This window comes from Monopterus albus, unplaced genomic scaffold (genome assembly GCF_001952655.1).
Source record: "Monopterus albus unplaced genomic scaffold, M_albus_1.0 scaffold4.1, whole genome shotgun sequence".
Taxonomy (NCBI): Eukaryota; Metazoa; Chordata; class Actinopteri; order Synbranchiformes; family Synbranchidae; genus Monopterus; species Monopterus albus.
The window spans coordinates 5,348,156-5,356,401 of record NW_018127884.1 but is presented as its reverse complement, the minus strand read 5'-3'; the positions used below and the strand labels follow the sequence as shown (position 1 = coordinate 5,356,401).

The 8,246-nt window shown below is 39.7% G+C and overlaps 1 protein-coding gene across 2 annotated transcripts in view; it reads left to right on the top strand.

Moving 5' to 3' along the window:
* sbf2 (SET binding factor 2) overlaps window positions 1-8,246 on the top strand; it is a 95,853-nt gene that overhangs the window by 30,647 nt on the left and 56,960 nt on the right. The window lies entirely within an intron of this gene.

Genomic DNA, 8,246 nt, shown 5'->3' with positions numbered 1-8,246 from the left:
CTTTCCAAAACCTTCTGACCTACTCCAAAGCCTTTTAATTTCCTAAAAAGGAATCATCTCTGATTGATGTATGATATATGTCCTCATTGTGTTGAAGGCTGAACTCGGATCAAGAAATAAGATCTATGCGTAGGCCTTTGTTTGCTGTAAGTGACTTCCAACCATATTCACCAAAGTTAATGCTGCATCCTTTGTCCCACTGTGCTGCTTATATGCAAATTGTAGAGGGTCCAGCAGATCTGCTAGAGCTGAGGTTAGATGTTTACTAACCGCCCTGTCCATACATTTCGCCAGTACAGAGGTCAGGGCACCCTGATGAAAGTCGTTAAGCTCTTTAGCCCCAGGCCTCTTAGGGAACGAAATAATAGTTGTAACTTTCCATATATTTGGAACAGTACATTTATTTAAAAGAATCTGAAACACTGTCGTTATAATACTCTTAAGCTGTGCTGAACACACCTTAGGAAGTCGTCTTCTTAAACAGTCTGGTCCTGATGCTTACAGTGCCTTGCGAAAGTATTCGGCCCCCTTGAACTTTGCGACCTTTTGCCACATTTCAGGCTTCAAACATAAAAGATATAAAACTGTAATTTTTTGTGAAGAATCAACAACAAGTGGGACACAATCATGAAGTGGAACGAAATTTATTGGATATTTCAAACTTTTTTAACAAATAAAAAACTGACAAATTGGGCGTGCAAAATTATTCAGCCCCCTTAAGTTAATACTTTGTAGCGCCACCTTTTGCTGCGATTACAGCTGTAAGTCGCTTGGGGTATGTCTTTATCAGTTTTGCACATCGAGAGACTGAAATTTTTGCCCATTCCTCCTTGCAAAACAGCTCGAGCTCAGTGAGGTTGGATGGAGAGCGTTTGTGAACAGCAGTTTTCAGTTCTTTCCACAGATTCTCGATTGGATTCAGGTCTGGACTTCGACTTGGCCATTCTAACACCTGGATATGTTTATTTGTGAACCATTCCATTGTAGATTTTGCTTTATGTTTTGGATCATTGGCTTGTTGGAAGACAAATCTCCATCCCAGTCTCAGGTCTTCTGCAGACTCCATCAGGTTTCCTTCCAAAATGGTCCTGTATTTGGCTCCATCCATCTTCCCATCAATTTTAACCATCTTCCCTGTCCCTGCTGAAGAAAAGCAGGCCCAAACCATGATGCTGCCACCACCATGTTTGACAGTGGGGATGGTGTGTTCAAGGTGATGAGCTGTGTTGCTTTTACGCCAAACATAACGTTTTGCATTGTTGCCAAAAAGTTCGATTTTGGTTTCATCTGACCAGAGCACCTTCTTCCACATGTTTGGTGTGTCTCCCAGGTGGCTTGTACACACTCTTGTGTGTTACAGCCTGCTCAGTGTTTTATAACTAAGGTGTCACTTTATTTTTAAGCTCATTTAATAAGACAAGTTGAACCAGAACAGACTCATTTGGAGCAGCATAGAAACACATACAGTACACACATGGATCACTGTGTAGAGCTATGGGCAGCTTCTGCACAACTTCTATAATTAATTAAAGTCCCACTCCAGAAACATTTTCATTTTTATATTTGTATATAAAAATACTTTACTATAAACAATATGCAGTCTAACACAGCTTTTCCTCAAAAAAATTTCAGTGGGCCTCTGTAATAGGAATGAACATTGCCCCTCATTGTGCATTCCAGGATCTATGAATGTTGCCGTCATCCCTTATGTGGATTTGAATAATTTTGCACGCCCAATTTTTCAGTTTTTTATTTGTTAAAAAAGTTTGACATATCCAATAAATTTCGTTCCACTTCATGATTGTGTCCCACTTGTTGTTGATTCTTCGCAAAAAATTACAGTTTTATATCTTTATGTTTGAAGCCTGAAATGTGGCAAAAGGTCGCAAAGTTCAAGGGGGCCGAATACTTTCGCAAGGCACTGTATAAGGGTTAATCCCTGACCAGCATCTTCCGATGTCTTTCTTGGGCAGCTGGATTATTTTTATTTCCTTTTGTTGAGCTTGAGCTTGTTTGGGGTCGCAGTTTCATCTAACTATATCCATCAGGGATATCTCTTTGGGGTCATATGATTGTTCTCTCTTTTTTTTTTTTTTTTTTTTGCCATGCTTGGCACTTTATTACCATTTAGGAATTATGAGTGTGATCTCTTTCCGAATTTGAGTATTACTAAAAAAAAAAGCCTGCTTGGATCCAGCATGATAAATTGCAAGCTGAATCAGGGGTGTTATTATTAAATAGAGGGTGGACCTGTGCTCCCCTCCAACGATTTTCATTTGATTTACTCACGCACACGAGATTGTGTTTGATTACAGATAGTGGTCACAGTACAAACGTTCAGAGCCCCATTGGATTATTGATTACAACAGATTTGGTTGGAAGGGATAATTTTTATACTTAAGATGCTTTTGCTAATGTCTCTCCTTGCCAAAAGCCCACAGAATACCGAGCTAATTGTTTCACTGTGTTCGCCTTTGTTAGAGGTCTTAAATGACCCCTGTCACTCTGCCCATTGTGACTTCACATCTTTTCACATGTGGAAGGCAGTCAGTGATCACATTCCAATCCGATCAGCAACAGGACGGGGGTCGTGTCCAGGAAGACCTGGAAATATTTAGACCAGTTTCCAGTCCTGGAAAAATCATGGAAAATGAGAGAAATAGTCAAATGTCCTGGAAAACAGTATGTTTTGACATTTTTGGCTTTTTCTTTTGCGCTGCTCAAACCACAGGTGGCAGCTGAAACTGGGCTGCTGTATGCTCAGGGACCAGATGAGGTTGGAATGGCAGGGTGAGAGGGTTGAAACACTCCGAAGGCCCACAAGTTGTGCGGCTTTTGAATGCACCCCAAACCACCAGAGGTTTGGGAAGACGGCTTGTGCACGCTGAAAATAAAAAGCCCAGATAATTGAAATGTAGCCTGACAATCAAGAACGTTAACTGATCCTTTAAATGCAAAAACATGTTTTGGCTGATAATGAGGTTTACTTTTAAACACATTTACAACTTGCTGTTTTGCTACCTGCAGGATTATTGTTTTCACAATGAAGGTTAGTCCTGTTAATGACAGCATATTGATAAGTTGGCTAGCTAGCAAACACACCAGAATGATGTGCTTGCTAGCTTGTTTTGCTTGCAGATGTGACAGGTTTGTGATTTGAACCGTGTGACTGTGTTTTAGCTGGAGCTTCATAAATGGGAGTTTGTGTGACTGTGTGTTTGCATGTGTCATCTGTTCCTAATTTTAAGTAAGGTGCAGTCTTGATAATATTTCTTGTGGCTTAAACTCTGAATTTATATTGCATCAAAATGAAGAGGATTCTCAGTGTAGCTGTTGCTCTGTTGTTGTGGGTATCTGTATCTCACCAGAGCATTGGGGATAAACTGCTGTTAGGTTTTTCTGATGATGCAGAAGATTGCCTCAGCAGTTAGAGGTAAGTTACACTTTTCATCCACTAATTATTGTGAATGTGTGTTAGACTAGTTAACGCTTTACTGCTGCTTCAAACCCACCTTTCGATTTTTGCCCAGTGTGGCCTGGACAGGGTGAATTGCACCTTTTCACAAACCTGAAACTTTGTTTTAAACAGTCACTGGCATCTTCTTGTTAATCAAGACCTGGTTTGACAAGTGTAGGCTGGTTTTAAAAAACATCAGGTCTTATTTTTGTCTGGATGGAGAAATGCTGAGAAGTCACTTTTTTGTTTTGTTTTTGCAGTGAAATGTTCCACATATCTGAAATTCCTTTTTACACAGGGTTAAGGCTTCAACTACAGTGTCTTTAACACCTTTTTATGAGAATGTATTGCTATGATATATTGCTGTTAACATTCTCATTTAGGCTTCCCTTAACTGCTGAAAGGGAAGCTGCATTTGCATGTCACTATACTGTAGTTGTTGCATTAATAGATGTGATTAAAAAGAATATGGATTCAAGTTAGCCTTGTAATTGTCCTCTGTTGTCCTCCTCTAATAACAGAGCCATAGATTAACACAGTACTGTGCAAAAGTTTGTCACTAAAAGTAAAGTGAGGATGCTTTTAAAAATGCCATGAATAGTTTTTTTTTTTATCAGTTAACTTCATGCAAATTGCTGTAAACAGAAAATGCCCTTAATCAGATCAATATTTGCTGTGACATCCCTTTGTCTCTAAACAACAGCACTTCACCTCTGTACCATGTTTTTACAGTTTTTCATGGTACTTGGCAGCAGGTAGGTTGTTCCAAGCATCTTGGAGTTGCCTCAGTTCTTCTGTGGATTTAAGCTTTCTCAGTGTCTCTTCATGTAATGCCAGACTGACTGCATGAAATCAGGGCTCTGCGGGGCCTGTACCATCTGTTGTAGGACTCCTTGTTGCTCTTGGCTCATAAGATGATTCTTTTCAACTCTGGCTCGTTGGTATATTGCAGAATGAAATTGTGACCAATCAAAGCCTCCTTGATTGTGCCAGGGGTATGAATATAAACATCTAAAGTGTCTAAAATGTTAGCACAGTAGTGTGTTTTAAAGGAGTCTTCCACACAGAAGAACTTGTTAACTACATGCCAGCCTTATGAAAATGTCCTAGGAAATCATTTCTTGAACAGAACCCTGTTAAATTTGAAATGGAGTTGTTTACAAGAAATACGTGTGAGCTTACAAACAGTGTAAGATGCACTTTGGTGGAATGTTCAACATTGTAGTCATACATCCATTCCTAATTACTTTATCATTTGCTTGTTGTGTGAATCAGACCATAATTGTGGTATACAAACATATCCTGTGTTTGTACAACTGGGCACATGTTTCCTTGATGGTTCAAAAGCATCAGAGAAGGAAGTATTTGAGGCAAACTGCCACATCAAAAGGAAAAAATAACCAAAATAGCCCAGTTGTTGCCTGTGAATAGGCTGGTTGGTGAAATCTCTCAGCTATATATAACAAGACTACAGACCAGCAGATCATTTTCATTTAGTCTTGAAACTTTAATACTCCTTGGGCTGCTCTTTGTCATCATACTGGCTTAGTGGATAGAATATGAGTTGTCATTGCAGATTTAGACTTTTTTATGGGACTTAATGTTTTTGTAATTGTCTTTGTTTACTGTTATTTAGGAACTGGCAAGGCTGTTAGTGATAACTACAAACTTTTCTTTTTACATAATCTAATGTTTGCAGTGTCTGGGTCTGTAGGACGACATAGGCTGTAAAGACAGCACTTATACCACAGACGTTTAGTGTAAAATCACAATCAGATATTTACCAGGCTTAATAGAAAGGAACTCATCCAGTGGAATAGTCACTATACACATTTGTTTTATTTCACTGCACTCATTTTGTGGTTATAAACAGACAAAAACACATTGAAATCATGTTTGCATGGTTTGTGTCAGAATTAAACTTTGTTCTCACAGTCTCAGCTTCTCACTACACTGTCTGACCGCCTTCATTTTTAAGGGAGGTTCAAGCAGATTAAAAGGCACAGCAGGACGTTGTGCAAAATAAAGTAAATGCAACCTGCCATAAAGTTTTATTTGCAGCCGTTTTATGTTACTAACATTTTTATAATACCTGAATGTACTGTCCTGTGAGCGTTCCAGTTTTTGAAAACAAGGTATATTCAGGTCTGACATTGCTGCTGAATTCTTATTCACTACTGTAACTATCAGTAAGGTTGTGCTCAGCATAAGTATTAAAAACACTTGAATATTTATGTGAATCTGTAAAGGATGAATTATGTAAAAAAAAAACAAAAAAAAAAAAACACGTTGGTATTATGGTGCTAAAAAGAAAAAGTTATACTTTTGCCTAAGATACTGTAGCTTACATTAATTCTGATGTTTGTGTTTGCAAAAAGACTCTTGACTCAGACATGGTAATCTTTGTGTATATTATAGTGTACTGTATTTTGTAAAGATTGATCTCATGAACCCTTAAATTTGATAGACTCCTTGACCACAATGCTGCCTTTCCTTTTTTTTTGTCAGCGTCATGTTAATTATTAGATTAGGCTATATTTGTCCTCGCCCAGACATCAAGTTCCTGCAAAATAAACACACATTCCTGGATTAGTGTATGGCACTGAACATCTTGAAACGTGAGGGTGTTTTAACAATCTTCACTCTGTAAACTGACATCCTTATCTGCTCCGTCAGATTCCGGGAGAGTCCAGACAGCCAGTGGAGGAATGTATTTTGTCTAATAAATGAAACTAAATCCTAAGAATAATAGTGAAATGTGCCCCCCCCCCCAATCTGAATGGGTTATTTTGATCCCATTCTTCTTGGTGCTGAGATACTGAAGCACTTATGGCATGTTTTCACTGCCTGGAGAAATATACCGGATTGTGATAAGGGCTTTAGTTAGGAATGAGCACGAGAGGTTGGTGTATCAGTGCCCTGATAGAGCTCAGAGATCAATGATGGAAACAATTAGAACCAGGCTGAGGCTGCTGCTTATACGACAAGCTTGTTGTGATTTTGGGTAGAGGTAGATAACATGTTCGATCATGGCAAAATTATCTTTATACAGTAATCTACATTTTACTTGACTTATAGTAAACTGTACGCTAATGGCTGGCTTTTGTCACCACATATCTTAACACAGTTCTCTTTAACAGGACAGTAATTATGCCTTCTGCAGTCATTTTGGACTCCCAGTTCATTCTTTGTTTTGATACCTACAATACAAGCTCTAAACCCCAAAAAAGCCCTTATTCAGGGTAGAAACGGTTTAAGAAAGGGAAGGCGATAATCAATTATAATCAGCTTTAATGACCAACTACAGTAGCTTTCAATCTGCTTCCATGAGACGACAAAAATATGTAGATTTACTAAATAGGAAATAAATGGTGAAAAAGAAGAGAAAAAACAATCTGTTTATAATTTTATATTGTATATACATATAAACAATGTGGGAGAGGAGCTTTTAGATGAGTATGAACAAAGCAATGGTTAAATTTGCATTTTATTGTAATGGGGAGTTATTTGTACTAAGGGTGTTTGTCTGTATGACATGATACAGCAAACATGGATTAACATGGATAAACATGGTGTTTGTCATGGTGATGGCACGGGGAAGAAACTGTCCCTGTGTCTGGTTATTTTGGTGTACAGTGACCTGTAGCGCCATCCAGAGGGGAGAAGTTCAAACACTTTGTGTCCAGCATGTGAGGCGTCTGCAGAGATCTTTTCCGCCCTCTTGACCCACTGACCCACCTAAAGTCCACTGTCATCTCCACTGCTTTGAGCATGTTTAGCTTCAGGTTGTTGTGACCAACACAGGGCCAGCTGTTCAGCCTCCCGCCGGTATGCAGACTCAACACTTCTTCAGATGAGACCGATGACCATTGTGTCATCTGCAAACTTGAGGAGTTTACTTGAGGTGCACTCGTTGGTGTAGAGTAAAAAGAGCTGTGGGAGAGCACACTTCCCTGGGGCATGCCTGTGCTGACTGACCAGGTACAGGATGTGCCTCACGTGCTGCCTCCTGTTTGTTGGGAAGCTGTTGATCCACTGACAAGTGTGGGCGGGCACAGTGAGCTGGGTGAGATGGCGGTGGAGTTTGTCTGGGATGATGGTGTTGAATGCTGAGTTGAAACCCACAAAAAGGACCTGTTCTTAGCTCCCTGGGGAGTCCAAGTGTTGCAAGATGTAATGTAGTGCCATGTTGCCTGCATCCATTGACCAGTAGGCAAACTGCAGGGGGTCCAGCAGTTGGCCTTTTGATGTCCTTCAAGTGAGCGAGCACCAGTGTCTCAAAGGTCTTCATAACCACAGATGTCAGGGCGAAAGGTCTGTAGTTATTCAGTCCACTGATGGAGGGTTTCTTGGGAAATAGTATAATGGTGGAGCATTTGAAGCAGGAGATGACTTCACACAGCTCCAGTGTTCTGTTGAATATTTTTATAAAGACGGGGACTAGCTGGGCACCACAGACTTTCAGACAGGAGGCAGTCACACTGTCTGGGCCTGGTGCCTTCCTGATCTTTTGTCTCTGGAAGATCCCACGCACATCCTTTAAATGGTCCATACATTCATAAATGTGTATCTCCTCTCTGGAGACAAAGATTCTTTTTTAGTGCTGAATCTTTGACTTTGTCTGATGCTAGGGTTTTATTCTGGCTATTTTTGTTTTGTAAAAACAAATTGTCCATCCCCACACCCAATTGAAAATGGAAGGTCAGAAGTTGGATATTCAACTATAAACCTCTTCAAAGATTGGTTCATCAAACTAAATTTCAGCATGCATTACCACTGAACACTCTTT